This window comes from Mizuhopecten yessoensis, unplaced genomic scaffold (genome assembly GCF_002113885.1).
Source record: "Mizuhopecten yessoensis strain PY_sf001 unplaced genomic scaffold, ASM211388v2 scaffold716255, whole genome shotgun sequence".
NCBI classification, from domain to species: domain Eukaryota; kingdom Metazoa; phylum Mollusca; class Bivalvia; order Pectinida; family Pectinidae; genus Mizuhopecten; species Mizuhopecten yessoensis.
Window position 1 is genome coordinate 358746 of NW_018480025.1, and position 19057 is coordinate 377802.

The following is a 19057-nucleotide window of genomic DNA, read 5'->3' on the forward strand; positions in this document are numbered from 1 at the left end:
TGTCCTCTACACATTCAACTGTATTGGTAAATACATGTTTTCCGAGAAAAAATCCAACCAATTGCGTTCCGTCCATTTTCGAGTGTTTATTATTTATTTGTTTTAAAACGAGGTTGAATTTCGAATCTAATTGGTCAGGTGGTCCTGATTTCTTTCATTTGTACACCGCTTGGGTTGTTGCGACATAGCAACAGATCAGCATCGCGAGGCGGCAGCAATCTAACCGAAGCCAACAGAATCATCAATGTCTGTTAAGGCGGAATGAAGAGAGAAGTCCATTACCAGATGTCAGCGAGGAAATTAACAGCTCCGCAATTCATTGACAGCTCTACGTCTTGTGTCTACAGAAAATCAACACTGACAAAGGCGATTAACAGAACATATGTAAGAGAGAAAGTGTTCATGACAAGCGCGTATTGTCAACTTTACCCAAGAACTTCCGGTAGAAAGATTGATGTGTCGTGGCTAAGCGTTGGGGTAACATTGGAGTGTCCAATTTCGGTTCCGGTATCACAAACCACCACGACAGTAAGGCAGCGATGATATAAATCCAAAGATTATGGGATAGCTTAGCTATTTAAGCTAAGTCTCCAGACTCAGACGTAATGTGGTAATACGCTATGGAGCTACGTTTGAGTTTGGATAATGCTTAACTCGGGTGGTAGTGCAAACATGTCTTGACTTTATGATATATTGAATAGAGATAACATTTTTAGGAGAGTACACAAGCGTAAATAATGGGATTATGTCTTGACTTCCTGTCAGATTTATGATATCGAATGTTCAGAACAAGAAGCTTGTGTATGGCTCTTGAGGATAGCAAATTCTCCAACGCGACAGCCAGATAGATTTACTGGCCTTTTAGCGGGATTTTTTGTTTAAAGAGTACAATGATTCATGCCACTTTATGAAAAACGAATTTTGTGGATTTCTGTTTGTTTTGCATTTGATCATAATGAAAACAACATCGGCATCTCCATTCACACTCATGCTCTGACATCTACTTGGGGACACACAAGCGACCAAAATAAATTGCAATCTTTCGGAGTTGTTATTTCCTGATTCGCGCCTTCAATGTTTAACGTTCGCCCGGATGAGGAAGGCAATGTGTTCTGTACCCAACGCGGGAAATACAAACGCCCTTAAAAACGGTAGTTGTTATTTCCTGATTCGTGCGTTCAATGTTTAACGTTCGCCCGTGTGAGGAAGGCAATGGGTTCTGTCCCTAAGCCGGGACATACAAAAGACGTACAAGAAGAGTAGTTGTTGCTCCCTGCTTAGAGTTCAGCGTTTAGGGTAATGGCAAAACTAATTTACCCGTTGTCAGTATAATGTAACTGGGCGGAATGCTGTGCTGGGTGTTTTCGGCATGGTATTTTTGCGAAATGCTATAGAGTCGGCATCAGTTCTGCGCCATCACAAAGAGGCAAGTACACCAACATATCATGTATCCAGCACACATACACTCATACACTCATGCACACATACACAACACACATGGAGACACGTCCTTAAATTACCTTGGTTGTTGATAGGACAAAATGAAACCAAACCAAACATAAAAACCTTTTGACGGTAATATTACGTGCATACTACATATTATCTACACAAAACTATAGCTACAAATTACTTTATGAATCCCCAATACATTGAGTTCAGCTTTAACGTGACTTTGGAGCTCATTCTTTACAAATACATAGATTCACCCGATTGTCTTCGCAAATACATTGATTACCAGATATTAGTGATAAAATACCGTTTCAATAAAGAATACAAATAGGCATGGGATTAAAACCATTATATTTTTGAAGAGTAATTATCGGATCTGTTTTAAGTGCATCTTGCTGTAGGATATAGGTGTAATGACACACAGCACTGTGTAATATTTCTACGCGATAACCTGCAATGATTCACGACTTCCTGCTTTACACTTAAACGTTATCATATATTGCCACGGATAACGCCCGACCATGTTCTTATCCTAATATTCACTGTCAAAGGGAGCCATTAATAAAGATTATCTGAAAATTTTAAAATTTGCCAATGTTGTATTTGTTTATTTCAATATATGTATATAAATCCTTAATATGCATATGAATGATTCGTAAATTTTAACCGGTTTCCCCATGTATATTTCACTGTATAGAATAAAGAAAATGTCATTTGGATTTTTTCTGTATATACAACCTTTTTCATTATTTTATTTTTTTTAAATATAATCAGAATTTCGGCTTTTCATATTTAGCTTCATTTTTACGAACTATTGTCACCTTACATACTAATTATGCAACTCATTTTTGTAAAGTAAAAAAATCGTCTTCAAAGAATCCAATTATGACATAGACACAAGTACAGCAATTCCCTACAGTGTAATCACAGCCAAAAGTATACCACAGTGTAAACGGAACTGGGAAGGAAAGAGAGCACATCACACCTGTGCTATACTTCTTTCATTTGCTACCTATCACAGTACAAATTTTGTTGCACGCATACAAGCACATCACTCTACAGCTTCTAAATATAACGGAGCCTGACACCCTTTACCTGCTGTCATCATCATTGCCTTTGGAAACAGAACCCTTATTATGTGTTCAATCATCTCACACTATGATGCATAAAAAGGTGTTTCATGAAGATAGCAGACATTTTGTGAAATAGTTAATATCTAGCTATCAAAAAAGTCATAATCCCATGACAAATTCGAGAAGGATGTTAAACCTCACCTGCTAGCGTCTCTATTTTAGCCACTTTAGCGCAGATATCTTCTACAATCATGCACCATGTCACCCTGCATGGTAATTTTATAATATATTTATATATATGTCTTATATATAAAAACACAAATGACAAGAGTTTCTTAGTACCTCCTTGGGGCAAGGGAGGTACTAAGAAACCCTTGTTCTTTCTTTTTTTTATATTTAACCACCACCAGGACTTTAAATGTTGTTTTTTTTGTCTTATATATGTATATAATAAGCTTTTGTAACCATAGAACACCCATTATTAATTTTGATGAATACACAGGGAGCGATATAAATTTAGAATTTTATTTATGTTTTATAACAAATGACTGCAGGAACTTAGGAAACACTTTTCGAGCACAGTACATCCATTCTGTGTGTCATTCCTCTTCCAGTTCAAACGTTTGGAAATACATTGTACATTGTCATTCTTTCTTCAATTTACAATTTCTGTATCACTTTAGACATTAGAAACTGTGTCATTCCTCTTCAAAAAACAAAGACAGGACAACTTTTTTACAAAAATTAATTAACATAAAATCATATGGGAAATTGGCGTAACGTAAAAGATGTATGGCACGTTACTATGTATGACTTGATTTTGTCATATCCGCAGATTTGACGGAAGACACCATGACGGTTGACACATATGACGCAAGAAACTCCCGCCCTCCCGTAGTCCATGCTTTCGTCTCGCAATTACGTCAAAGTGCATGACATCTTTCGTTTGTTTTGGTATAATTATAATGCATTTTTTGTTTTGTTTTGTAGTATCATCGTTCAGTCCAGATGTTGTTCCCGTGTGTTAACACTATGACGAAATATATGATGACAGCTTAAATAAACATTGGAAATTGTTTTATTCATGTCATTAAGCAAGCCCTTTTCAAGACTTATCAGTGGAGCAAAGTGGATTTTGTCAGGCTGATTTCTTTGTACAGTAGTATGTACTTTTTTCATCGATGCATTTTTTATTTTTTTTTCAATTGTTTACTTTTTTATCCTTTTTTGTTTTATCTTCCGAATCTGCATGTACTGAATTATCACAATGATATAATATTATCCAACTTATTGCTCAAAATCAGTTGGTTTTTATACAAATTCTAACTTTATTTTATTTAATATCAATTAATAAAAATTCGTTTAAGTAATTCGACTTGATTAAATATGGCACAACTCGATTAAAAAAAGAATGAACTGTACGTTCCGAAATATTGAATGTTGGTTGATATCAGGTGTTTCTATAATTGCCCAAAGGTTCGTACAAAAGGTAATTTAGCAAGAAAAATGACGTTTGACAATATTAAAAAATAAATAACATGATAAACAGAGTATAAACAGTACAAGTAAACAACAAGTAAACAACAAGTAAACAACAATACAAAATATTTCTGTGATTGTTTCAAGCCAAGAGCTTTCTGTAAAACTAAGAACATTAAATAAAAACTGTTTTAACAATAATTCAAAATTAAACATATTTTCAGAAAAAAAAATCACGTGAAATCAAGAAGCAAAATCGGTGTTACATCTACACCAACAGTCTGATACTTTAAATATGTTTCAAACTTCAAACGACATGGTTTACGCATTCTTATAACGTAACGTAAAGCTGACTGGATTCATATATTCATATTCAATATTTAATGATTTCTGAAAAAAGATTTGATTCTGTTCTACGGAAATATTAAGATGTTGATCGAGTTTAGGCTTTCAATGTCATAACATTCCAAGTTTCAAATGCTAAATTAAAACACTTCAGAAAATCTGTTCATAGCTTGTCGTGGTGATTATCGATTATATTCACTTTTTAATGCTTGAATTGCCAGTGATATATTTTACTGATTTGTATGACGGATATCTATGTTTATATATATTGTTACTTTTCTGTATTGCGATTGCCAATATTTTCAATAGATTGTCTATTTCAAGCGGTTTTCTTGAATATGTTATTAAGATATTAAAATATACATAATCAAATATAAAACATTTGATATAGCGCCCTATCTAGCTAGAATAAGCCACTCTAAAGCGCTTTAAAATACATAGATATACAATTTGTACAATCAATAATAATAATAATTCGAGGTTCTTATATACCGCTTTATCACAACCTAGTTCTAGGGTCGTCTCAAAGCAGTTCACAAATTATTATCCGTGGTTATAGGGCCTTTGTAACCAGCCAATATCTTGCTTAACTCCCTGGGGAGCATACAGCCGTTGCTGTCATTTCGGCGCTCACAGCTAGCTATCATTCAACAAATCTAGTACTGCCCAACCACGTACTCATGTACAGCTGAGTGGACTGGAACAAGCGGGGTAAATTAACTTGCTCAAAGATACAACATAGTGCCGTACCGTGACTCGAACCCACAACTATTTGGTCACGAACCCGGAGTCCTGCCACTAGACTACCATGCCTCCTAATACAATTAGCATATACATTAATCAAAACAATTTTGAGGAATCCGCAGGAGCTGCCTTATCAGGCGCTAACTACTAGTCCTATGTCACTGCTAATATATCCCTATGTGTGTATGCCTTCGTGTATTTCTTACATTGTATGTCCTGTAATATGTGACGTAATAAAGGGTTTTATAGACAACTTTCCGTTTCGCTATATGTGTACGTGTATTTCAGACCACATTAAGATATAGTTTTGTATTATTTAGAACTTAGTACCACGGATGAGTACTAAATGGACGACACGGTCATATGATGCAGTAAATACTTTCTATGTTTGGATTTCTATATCAGCAAACTATTTATATATATATATCAGCTTAAGTATAATGTCTGTTTCTGTATAATGTTGTAGATTTATTAGCTAATCAAGGATCATAATTCATTTAATGCCTAATCATGTTGTTGCTTTCAAGAAATCGTCACACATTTGTATTGAGCCTAAGTATTTTTGTAAAGTTAAATGGAAACATAAGAAACAACAGATGATTTTCAAAGGGAAAACAGATAAATATTATACAACAAGTGTCACTCTTAGTCCCAATATTTAGGCCTCCTGGCCTTCTTCAAGGGCGACAATCAACGGTTGTATCCTGTACCTAGAGTTAGAGTCACATTTGATCTTTATTTTAATGGAAACATATCAGTAAATTATTGATTTAAGCTGACTGTAATAATATCTACTTCTGAAATATTGTTCTTCCAAAACGCTATTTTCTGTTTAAGGGGTAAGACAACTGTGAACATTTGAGATTTTGTTAAATTAATGAGGGAAAAACATTTGACACTGTAGAGTACATAGTGTCACTTAACAAGAAACTCGTAGTTATGTTGAATGCGCAGCATTAAGAGTGTACTGTGTTTACTGTTTTACTTCCCTAGAAATGGTTGCTGAAATATTGATTTTGCAGATTTAGTTACTACGAAATCTTGAACATATCACTCTCCCGAAAATCACCATGTGTACAGTTAACAGTGGTGTCCTCATTATGTCGGGTATATAGTTAATGAATGTATTCTTATTGAATAAAACCTCTGTCACGGGGTAATATATCAGTTCTATATAGTATTTTAATAATAAAGAAAGGGATTGACTTGTCCACAAAATAGACAAGATATTAAAAGATGATAGTTCAAAACGTTGAAATACATTTTCGTCATTTTCCTATATTATTGTGAAATCAAGCAACCAGGATCTTTGATTTATTGGCGTTGTATGTTCCGTTCTGTTTCAGTTTGTATATGTCTCCCAGCAAATACAATCTCCAGTTGCAATTTCTCGTTCCAAATTGTTTAAACTTCTACAGCTAAATCGTTTGTTTGCACGCACATGTCTTTATTTATAGCCAGCGAAATAAACCATTTTTGACATGTAATGGGCAGTTAAGACTGTCTGAACATCGAACGTTGATAATTCAAGGCGAAAGCGCATTTCTTTACCAATTAAGATATGGTTTAACTGTAAACGCTGGTTTTAACGAACCAATACATAATCTGATTTAAAATTTATCTTTACCAAGTAACCATAAAACATTTCTACAAGAACGTTTATTTATCATTTCGACAAATACAAACCTGGATAATCAAGTAAGTTTAAAATCAGACAATACAGAACATATGAGCAATTTGTCAACGTAGGCTTGTTTACCGTTGAATGTAATTTATTTATCTTTTTATAATATGAATGTTAATTGATTTGCATTTTGTTGTGTTCTTTATAATATCTGATAGATAAAAGAATTATATTGGGTAATTTATTTTCTGTACTTAAATATGAAGAAGTACTTAAACCTGTATACAAAATCACCATTCGTTAGTTTAGTACATAGTTCCAAACATCGGGTGTTGTTTTTTATACCGAAGTCATTAAAAAGAACCTGTGATTTAAAAGAAAGCAGAGGAGCAACTGTACACAGTATTACATGAAAATTAAGTGTGTTTACATGATCGCGGATTTTACGGATACCTCGACACCGCGAATACTAATGCAGCAAATTACAATATAAGTATGACATGATCATGTTTACAAGCAATGAGAGAACATGAATGTTCACATCAACAAACACTTCAGTTTACGTGAAACCACTGTAGAACGAATAATGTAACTTGCTCAGTTTTTTACGTTAAATTTGCGTAAAACCACTAATCGTTCGTATTTAAAAAGCTTATACACAAGTTTTATAAATGCAATGTTTATCGAAAGCATAAGAAAGTGTGTTGTTTAGTGTGATATTATACTAATATAAGCATTATATAATTGTTACCTTGTAGATTTATCTATACGATTATAAACACAAGGTGTATTTGACGATTTATTTACATATTGTAAGTTGAAGACATGGTACACAACTTGTTATCGAAGTCGTTGTGTAAAGCTTGTATTTTATCATTCTACGATACCCCCATAATCACGCTGCGCGGTAATGCCAATTCAAATAGCTATATCGATAACGGTTTATACATGATAGGACGCAAATAGAAGTCCGAAGGGACAACATTTGTATGTTATATTGATGATCTACATGTACTTTGCTCTTATTATAGCCTGATATTATTGACAAGCCGGGCACATGTGAAGCTCATTTGCCTCCCCAGAAATGTCTTATTTGATCCCTGACAGACCACAAGGGAGGCCCTTCCTCACAGAGAATGTACAATTGTATATGTGTCCCATTCCCCGTAGGAATGTCCTTTCTTTATGAGTTTTGATAGTGCCATGTGGAAGCTCCATCAGGTACTTTTACAACGTACCAGACCCGCGACAACGGAGGTAAATTTTCTGTCAACTGTCATTCTCTGTGAAAGCGATAACAGTGTATCATATCTATAACCTTACTATACATACATATATTTGGAGATCGGGATACGTCATTGGTGAACACAAATTACAACACTACAGCAAATTGTCATATTGCAAAATCTCGCTGTTGTTCTATCTGGTAATGCTTGATATATGTTTTGTACAGTAAGCCTTGTATCTTTCTTTATGTCTTGAAAAAAGAGCGGGTTGCTAAAAATATCGACTTCATTTTGTCCACACGGTTGACATCTAGTAGATATATTACAAATATAGAAATATGTAGGATATTTTTGTGTGTTTATCCAGGTAAAATATTTCATATAAGAAGACAATAATTTTATACTTTGTGGAGGATACCGGATATTATAAATTAAAACAATGGTCAATATCAAGCTTAAAGTCTATACTAAACTCGACATTCGTTAGAAGACGCAGGTTACCAGAGCAGCAACAACCCTTAACGGTATTTCATTGACAAATGTAATATTAAGTCGATATCTCTATTTACAAACAGCCTGACCAAATCATTCCTTCAACAAAATATCGATAGGAGGTCAACATCCGTAATAACGAGGAGCTAAGTACACTCACTACACGATATCCTTATTTATGTAACACAGTTAATTAGCATAGTGTATACTGAAGGGGTAACGAGGCTTTGTGATAAGTATTGAATATAATTAAATAAAACTGTTAATTAGTGTAAGTTCTGTAATGAGAGATATTTTATTTGATACAAAAGCGCTTAACGTAGACTAGTGGTACATGTAGTACGATCCAAAAAAAATCCAAAAAATGGAGTATCGTCATGTGATGAATTCGAATATGATATATTTATATTACAATTAGCAAAAACAAATGATTCAATTGTATTTTCGGTTTTGGGAAAAGATATTAGTTACGAATGTTTAAATTATAGGTTTATCATTAACATCAGCAATAATGGAGATAACAATATACAACATAATGATACAAACCAGGTTGTAGCAAAAACGATGGAACCTGTACTTACAATTCTGTTGTGTTCTCAGGTAGATCCGTAGGCACGTGGTCTAAACTGGCACTTTTACATGTGACAATCATGTCCTCGTCATCGGGGTCACAATCACAGAATTCTGTACAACTGTCTGTCAGAATCGTTCTGAACAACGAAATTAAAACAAAAGTACGAACAGTATTCATCCCATACATCACTTGGACTTATGAATCTGTAACAGGTTAATCTGTCTGCAATTCAGTCAAATATCGGGTCATTTTACTTAACAGTACTTGTAGACAACCAAATTCCGTTTGACCTTTCGCATGCACTGCTGTACAGTAGTGAGTGTTGATTATATGTTTTCCTCTCGGTCGAGTATTGAGAAGAGAGACACATTGAAAGCTATCGAACGGTAATAGGGAACTTATCGGCAGTGCTGTTTGGTCCTGTGATAGGGGAATAATACGATCAAACACCGAGCGGGGCCCCCGTCAGGTCCGTGCCGCACCAACCTTACCGAGCAGAGGCGAGCTGACCAATAAACGAAGGCCAGGCTCTTTAACACACACTATTGGTGACTTTTCTTTGATCTCGAATGCTCATTGGGAATGTATGGCATTTTGTTACTCTGCCGTCTGCACGCATAAACAGTTTCACTATGTGTATGCCACACTGTTTTACAAATTGTCGACGCCTTGTATTTAATCGAACCGACTGGAAAATGACCTCGACCTACACGATTGTGAGCGTTTCTTTCCGGGATAGTAACTGTCACCCCAGCCAGAGTTTGTTCTGAATATCCGAATGTTCTTTATATATGGACAAACGTATTGCGAAGTAGAGGTTTTCTAACTAATGGTCTTCAATAAACACTCCAGAAAGGGTACTTGTTAATGGATAAAGGGACTTATAGTTTATAGGTGAAGAAAATACCTACCATTAACTGAAAGTTAAATGGTAAACATATGGTTGATGTCCATGTTCTTTCGAGGGAGTTCAAGATGTTTTCCGTTTTGTTTTGTTTTTGTTATTCATTCATTAATTCATACATTTGTGCGTTCGTTAGTAAGTTCGTTTATTAATTTTGATATTTTGTTTTGTTACATTTTCGTTATGTTTCCTGTTCTTTTTTTCCTTATATCTGATTGTGTTGACGCTATTACATACTTTTGTTTTTATTTTACGTAACCAATATAATATTAAACACGCAACAATCATTATCTGTTCACTTTGCCAAGTATGTACATGCATATGATTATCTTGAAGACTTGTCATGTTATGATTCATGAACAGGAATTTTCTGTTTTGTCAAATGTCATTTAAGGGTGCGTGACGTACGTCTTATTGTCAGAAATTGACACATTTAAGTATGTTATTCTTAGAACAAGGACTACAGTCAAAACAATTCCTGAAGGAGAGTCACTACATCATTTCTATACAAGCCACTGATTGAATCGAGTCCACACTGAACATCAGTTGGTCCAATAAAGACATTGTTTCTAATTACGTAACATTGTGACGTGAAGAGGTACACCTTTAAATGTCGGCCTTATAGAGAATGGGACCATACATTTGGTCGATTGGTTCTACGGCAGTTCTTACTTATTTACCAATCATCCTAACGATGCAACAAGAACTATCTTTAAAAGTCCACCTACCTTGTCAACAACAGCCATTCAAAATTCAGTTTGTGAAATATTAGATATAACAGTGTGTTGGTTCTAGAAGTATCTTAAGAGTTATCATTGAAATTTTATTTCTGATTTAATCTAGTACATGCCATAACAGTACTATACATATACATGTCACTATGAGATTTCAGTTCAAGAAACCTGACAAATATTTAAAAAGTTATTTTAATAAGGCAGCGATATCTTTTCATAAAGATATTTAAAACTTTATATTAATTTTAAACTATCTTTTCGAAAACGTTCAATAGAGCCATATTTTATATGAAATTCCGATTTGTTTTGCCAAGGATAACGTTCTATGTTTTTGTTGAGTTTAAAACACATATTCACTTCACCAAGTTGAGAATAAGGGAGACTACACGTGGTACGGGTGTCATTGTGTTAAATATAACGTAACTCGTTATCGGGGTACGGGTGTCATTGTGTTAAACATAAGGTAACTCGTTATCGGGGTACGGGTGTCATTGTGTTAAATATAAGGTAAATCGGTATCGGGGTACGGGTGTCATTGTGTTAAATATAAGGTAACTCGTTATTGGGGTACGAGAGTCATTGTGTTAAATATAAGGTAATTCGTTATCGGAGTACGAGAGTCATTGTGTTAAATATAAGGTAACTCGTTATCGGGGTAAGAGAGTCATTGTGTTAAATATAAGGTAACTCGTTATCGGGGTACGAGAGTCATTGTGTTAAATATAAGGTAACTCGTTATCGGGGTACGAGAGTCATTGTGTTAAATATAAGGTAACTCGTTATCGGGGTAAGAGAGTCATTGTGTTAAATATAAGGTAACTCGTTATCGGGGTACGAGAGTCATTGTGTTAAATATAAGGTAACTCGTTATCGGGGTACGAGAGTCATTGTGTTAAATATAAGGTAACTCGTTATCGGGGTAAGAGAGTCATTGTGTTAAATATAAGGTAACTCGTTATCGGGGTACGAGAGTCATTGTGTTAAATATAAGGTAACTCGTTATCGGGGTACGAGAGTCATTGTGTTAAATATAAGGTAACTCGTTATCGGGGTACGAGAGTCATTGTGTTAAATATAAGGTAACTCGTTATCGGGGTACGAGAGTCATTGTGTTAAATATAAGGTAACTCGTTATCGGGGTACGAGAGTCATTGTGTTAAATATAAGGTAACTCGTTATCGGGGTAAGAGAGTCATTGTGTTAAATATAAGGTAACTCGTTATCGGGGTACGAGAGTCATTGTGTTAAATATAAGGTAACTCGTTATCGGGGTACGAGAGTCATTGTGTTAAATATAAGGTAACTCGTTATCGGGGTAAGAGAGTCATTGTGTTAAATATAAGGTAACTCGTTATCGGGGTACGAGAGTCATTGTGTTAAATATAAGGTAACTCGTTATCGGGGTACGAGAGTCATTGTGTTAAATATAAGGTAACTCGTTATCGGGGTAAGAGAGTCATTGTGTTAAATATAAGGTAACTCGTTATCGGGGTACGAGAGTCATTGTGTTAAATATAAGGTAACTCGTTATCGGGGTACGAGAGTCATTGTGTTAAATATAAGGTAACTCGTTATCGGGGTACGAGAGTCATTGTGTTAAATATAAGGTAACTCGTTATCGGGGTACGAGAGTCATTGTGTTAAATATAAGGTAACTCGTTATCGGGGTACGAGAGTCATTGTGTTAAATATAAGGTAACTCGTTATCGGGGTACGAGAGTCATTGTGTTAAATATAAGGTAACTCGTTATCGGGGTAAGAGAGTCATTGTGTTAAATATAAGGTAACTCGTTATCGGGGTACGAGAGTCATTGTGTTAAATATAAGGTAACTCGTTATCGGGGTACGAGAGTCATTGTGTTAAATATAAGGTAACTCGTTATCGGGGTAAGAGAGTCATTGTGTTAAATATAAGGTAACTCGTTATCGGGGTACGAGAGTCATTGTGTTAAATATAAGGTAACTCGTTATCGGGGTACGAGAGTCATTGTGTTAAATATAAGGTAACTCGTTATCGGGGTAAGAGAGTCATTGTGTTAAATATAAGGTAACTCGTTATCGGGGTACGAGAGTCATTGTGTTAAATATAAGGTAACTCGTTATCGGGGTACGAGAGTCATTGTGTTAAATATAAGGTAACTCGTTATCGGGGTAAGAGAGTCATTGTGTTAAATATAAGGTAACTCGTTATCGGGGTACGAGAGTCATTGTGTTAAATATAAGGTAACTCGTTATCGGGGTACGAGAGTCATTGTGTTAAATATAAGGTAACTCGTTATCGGGGTACGAGAGTCATTGTGTTAAATATAAGGTAACTCGTTATCGGGGTACGAGAGTCATTGTGTTAAATATAAGGTAACTCGTTATCGGGGTACGAGAGTCATTGTGTTAAATATAAGGTAACTCGTTATCGGGGTACGAGAGTCATTGTGTTAAATATAAGGTAACTCGTTATCGGGGTACGAGAGTCATTGTGTTAAATATAAGGTAACTCGTTATCGGGGTACGAGAGTCATTGTGTTAAATATAAGGTAACTCGTTATCGGGGTACGAGAGTCATTGTGTTAAATATAAGGTAACTCGTTATCGGGGTACGAGAGTCATTGTGTTAAATATAAGGTAACTCGTTATCGGGGTACGAGAGTCATTGTGTTAAATATAAGGTAACTCGTTATCGGGGTACGAGAGTCATTGTGTTAAATATAAGGTAACTCGTTATCGGGGTACGAGAGTCATTGTGTTAAATATAAGGTAACTCGTTATCGGGGTACGAGAGTCATTGTGTTAAATATAAGGTAACTCGTTATCGGGGTACGAGAGTCATTGTGTTAAATATAAGGTAACTCGTTATCGGGGTACGAGAGTCATTGTGTTAAATATAAGGTAACTCGTTATCGGGGTACGAGAGTCATTGTGTTAAATATAAGGTAACTCGTTATCGGGGTACGAGAGTCATTGTGTTAAATATAAGGTAACTCGTTATCGGGGTACGAGAGTCATTGTGTTAAATATAAGGTAACTCGTTATCGGGGTACGAGAGTCATTGTGTTAAATATAAGGTAACTCGTTATCGGGGTACGAGAGTCATTGTGTTAAATATAAGGTAACTCGTTATCGGGGTACGAGAGTCATTGTGTTAAATATAAGGTAACTCGTTATCGGGGTACGAGAGTCATTGTGTTAAATATAAGGTAACTCGTTATCGGGGTACGAGAGTCATTGTGTTAAATATAAGGTAACTCGTTATCGGGGTAAGAGAGTCATTGTGTTAAATATAAGGTAACTCGTTATCGGGGTAAGAGAGTCATTGTGTTAAATATAAGGTATTTCGTTATAGGAGTACGAGAGTCATTGTGTTAAATATAAGGTATATCGTTATCGGGGTAAGAGAGTCATTGTGTTAAATATAAGGTAACCCGTTATCGGGGTGCGAGAGTCATTGTGTTAAATATAAGATAACTCGTTATCGGGGTACAAGAGTCATTGTGTTAAATATAAGGTAATTCGTTATCGGAGTACGAGAGTCATTGTGTTAAATATAAGGTAACTCGTTATTGGGGTGCGAGAGTCATTGTGTTAAATATAAGATAACTCGTTATCGGGTACGGGGGTCAGTGTGTTAAATGTAAGGTAACTCGTTATCGGGGTACGGGTTTCATTGTGTTAAATATATAAGGTAATTCGTTATCGGGGTAAGAGAGCTATTGTGTTAAATGTAAGGTAACTCGTGATCGGGGTAAGAGAGTCATTGTGTTAAATATCAGGTAACTCGTTATCGGGGTAAGAGAGTCATTGTGTTAAACATAAGGTAACTCGTTATCGGGGTGCGAGAGTCATTGTGTTAAATATAAGGTAACTCGTTTTCGGGGTACGAAAGTCATTGTGTTAAATATAAGGTAACTCGTTATAGGGGTAAGAGAGTCATTGTGTTAAATATAAGCTAACTCGTTATCGGGGTAAGAGAGTCATTGTGATAAATATAAGGTAACTCGTTATCGGGGTAAGAGGGTCATTGTGTTAAATATAAGGTAACTCGTTATCGGGCTAAGAGAGTCATTGTGTTAAATATAAGGTAATTCGTTATCGGGTTAAGAGAGTCATTGTGTTAAATATAAGGTAATTCGTTATCGGAGTACGAGAGTCATTGTGTTAAATATAAGGTATTTCGTTATAGGAGTACGAGAGTCATTGTGTTAAATATAAGGTAAATCGTTATCGGAGTAAGAGAGTCATTGTGTTAGATATAAGGTAACTCGTACGGGGTACGAAAGTCATTGTGTTAAATATCAGGTAACTCGTTATCGGGGTAAGAGAGTCATTGTGTTAAATATAAGGTAATTCGTTATCGGGGTACGAGAGTCATTGTGTTAAATATAAGATAACTCGTTATCGGGTACGGGTGTCATTGTGTTAAATGTAAGGTAACTCGTTATCGGGGTACGGGTTTCATTGTGTTAAATATATAAGGTAATTCGTTATCGGGGTAAGAGAGCTATTGTGTTAAATGTAAGGTAACTCGTGATCGGGGTAAGAGAGTCATTGTGTTAAATATAAGGTAACTCGTTATCGGGCTACAAGAGTCATTGTGTTAAATATAAGGTAATTCGTTATCGGGTTAAGAGAGTCATTGTGTTAAATATAAGGTAACTCGTTATCGGGCTACAAGAGTCATTGTGTTAAATATAAGGTAATTCGTTTCGGGTTAAGAGAGTCATTGTGTTAAATATAAGGTAATTCGTTATCGGGGTACAGGTTTCATTGTGTTAAATATAAGGTAACTCGTTAACGGAGTACGATAGTCATTGTGTTAAATATCAGGTAACTCGTTATCGGAGTAAGAGAGTCATTGTGTTAAATATAAGGTAACTCGTTATCGGGGTACGGGATACCAAATTATTTAAGGTGTTAACCTGACCTGAAGTCGTTTAGAAGGATTAATGCCACTCTGCGATATATAAACTTATTGTATATCTTTTTATTGAATCTTGTGATTTCGTAGATTCTAAAAACTTGACAATTAGTTATTCGATATTTGTCGCTATCATAGGGAGTTGAAAATTTGTTACAGCTATATTAGGACCTAAGATAAGGTGTTCAGAGTAAATTTACATCAGTTAGAGATTTAAATCAACTTTCAGTAAAAAAAAAATGCCACACGAGTTTTGATATTAGAGTAATTCTTGCATTAAAACAACATTTCTAGTTGATGTACAAAAAGTGCTTTGTACCGTTGGGAAGATGGATATTTTTTTCTTTTAAAATCCTACTTCATGCACGTAAAATGTAATCTCCTTCCGCAGACATGATCTCCGATACTTCCAAAAACACAAGCCATTTCCGAGATGTTGTTTTTTTCAAAGTCATAGAACCATTTATTCTATATTCATGCGTTGACGTCAACCCCGTGCCGAAACATTTTGTTTTGATTGGCTGGTTATTATAGGGGGGAGATGGCTGCACTTTTCGGAAACACACCAGTCAATCACACCATATATTAAGGCATGTGGCTGGCGTCAACCTGATTAAAATGGAATATAACAAAAATTGATTTAAACCCCTAAAATTTGTAAAGTTACTCTGAACATATTATCTTAGTTCCAAACATAGCTATAACAAACTTTCAGGCGGCCACTGTGGGCCCTATCACTAATGATTCAACATCTTTATAAATATTGTTTCTTTGATCTGACGATGTATGAATAATTTGGTATTATAACTACCGTAAGGAAATCATTTGCTATCGACAGCTACATGTACAATATGTTCCTAAAATATAATATGTGAACTTCATGAGAACACTATATGTACTCATATTAACTACATGTATGTGTAACTCGTGAATACTATGTGTACTTCATGAATGCTTCGTGTAATTCGTAAATGCGATGTTTACTTTCTGAATACTATGTGTACTTCATGAATACTATGCGTACTTCATGAATACTATGCGTACTTCATGAATACTATGTGTACTTCATGAATACTTTGTGTAGTTCATAAAACTATATACTTCATGGTTATAATGTGTATACTTCATTAAAACTTTTACATCATAAATAAAAGGTAAACGTGATTTTTACGAGTACTACGTGTACTTCATAAATATATTGTATTATTCATGGATACTGGGTGTACCTGATTGTTTCCATGTTCGTTGTTGCTATGTTTTCCTCGTGACTACTATATGTGAACTTCATTAATAATATCTGTACTTCATGAATACTCTTTTTTCTTCACAGATACGATGTGTGCTTCAAAAGTACTATCTAAACTTCATGGATACCATGTGTACTTAACTGTCACCATGTGAACTTCATGGATACCATGTGTACTTAACTGTCACCATGTGAACTTCATGGATACCATGTGTACTGTATTGTCACCATGTGAACTTCATGGATACCATGTGTACTTTATTGTCACCACGTGAACTTCATGGATATCATGTGTACTTTATTGTCACCATGTGAACTTCATGGATACCATGTGTACTTAACTGTCACCATGTGAACTTCATGGATACCATGTGTACTTAACTGTCACCATGTGAACTTCTTTGATACCATGTGTACTTTACTGTCACCATGTGAACTTCATGGATACATGCGTACTTTATTGTCACCAAGTGAACTTCATGGATTCCATGTGTACGTTACTGTCATCATGTAAACTTCATGATTACCATGTGTACTTTATGAATACTATGTGTCCTTCATAAGTACAATACGTACTTTATAAACACTGTGTACTTCATCGATACTATTCTAAACTTCATTGTTACTCTGTGTACCTCATATGAATACTATGTGTACTTCTTGGACACCATGCGTACAGCATAGCAACATGTTCTATATGTACTGCATACAGTGCGCGAAAAAATAGACACGTGACAAAGAAAAGTAGTACGTGTCAGCTGTTTAATCTGGAAAATGACATTTTGTCAATTTCGATAAGATTAAGAGTGAACACATCTCACATCCACGTACAAAAAAAATACTCCTATACACACAGTTTTTGTCGATGATCTGAAACGTCCCCTTTCACTATATAATGCCTTCTGTCAATTCACTATGGGCTATATACAGCATATATGCTTGTAGCATGTACTTACACAAACATTTTGATTTTATCTGTCAATGACGTTCATTGCTTGATAAGACTTATACCTCCTTTGACAATTACACTTTACATAACACAGAAATGGAAGCATAGTTTTAACCTTGCGACGACAAAAAAGGACACTAGATAATTTACAAAACAGAACATCAAGTTGAAACAGACAAAGGTTTTCTCAGCTATATTTTCGTGAAAAACTATTTCTCGTTTGCTTGTATTCTGCTATCATGCCTTTGAACAAATATCACCCTTGCAAACGCAACAGTAGTACAGGCGCCACAATATATCAGCATGCATAAACAAGAAGATGTTATGTGGTCCGCCTTAAATTGGAAACAGGGGAAAAAATACATATTTAATTCTCAATGTACTGTAAGTGACATTACACATGCGTTTATATATCTAATGCCAGAATTCAGCATGTTTACTCTGAAATCATTTCCCTACCGGATACCACTAGCATTTAGAAGATTTGAACCTATTCATGTGATTGTTTCTCGTCAAAATAAAAATTGTTGCCGTTATTTTCCACAACTGTGATCATGCTGACGTGATATTTGCTCTTTGCTGTGCACTGTGGAATTCAAATTTGAAAAGTTGTATACATCATTTAACTATGTGGGATTATGGACATGAAGACTGCATTGAAATATATTTTCAGTAAATTAAACGATCGCATGTTAAAAACATTCCAACTGAAATATTACCAGTAACAATTATCAAGTAGACAAAAAGAAAGAGACGAAAATTGCTCTGGAAATATGATCACTCGACGAAACAAACTTTCATATCTCCTTAAGGACAATATACTAAAAAAATAGAAACCCATTACAAAGGAAATAGCTAGGCTTTTATCATGAGGTTACTTTTAATATTGCGTGACATCCTTTAAAGGGCGATACTTCTTAACACATCAAATGTGAGTCTCAGAACAGAGGCACGCGCTGCCGGGTGATATGACATTTTGTCAGTACTGAGCATGCACTGTAGGGAGACATGATATTGTGACTTCCAAGAACGTGATTGCTTACATAAATTAGATTTATTCCAAATATCCCTTTGGAAAATATGTAAGAAATCACTTTATAAACTAAGTAAGTAGGTGCCTATTAAAAACCTTTGTCGACACAAAAAGCCAAACAAAGTAAGCATTTACTGCATCAAATGGTTATGTCGTTCGTTTAGAATTATCAGCGGTAACATAGGTCAAAAGAATAAAACTTCATGTTAAGGGTGTTTAGTAGTCAAAATAGGCAAAAGGAGAAAAGTGTCCATAAAATCGTTTATAAAGGACACA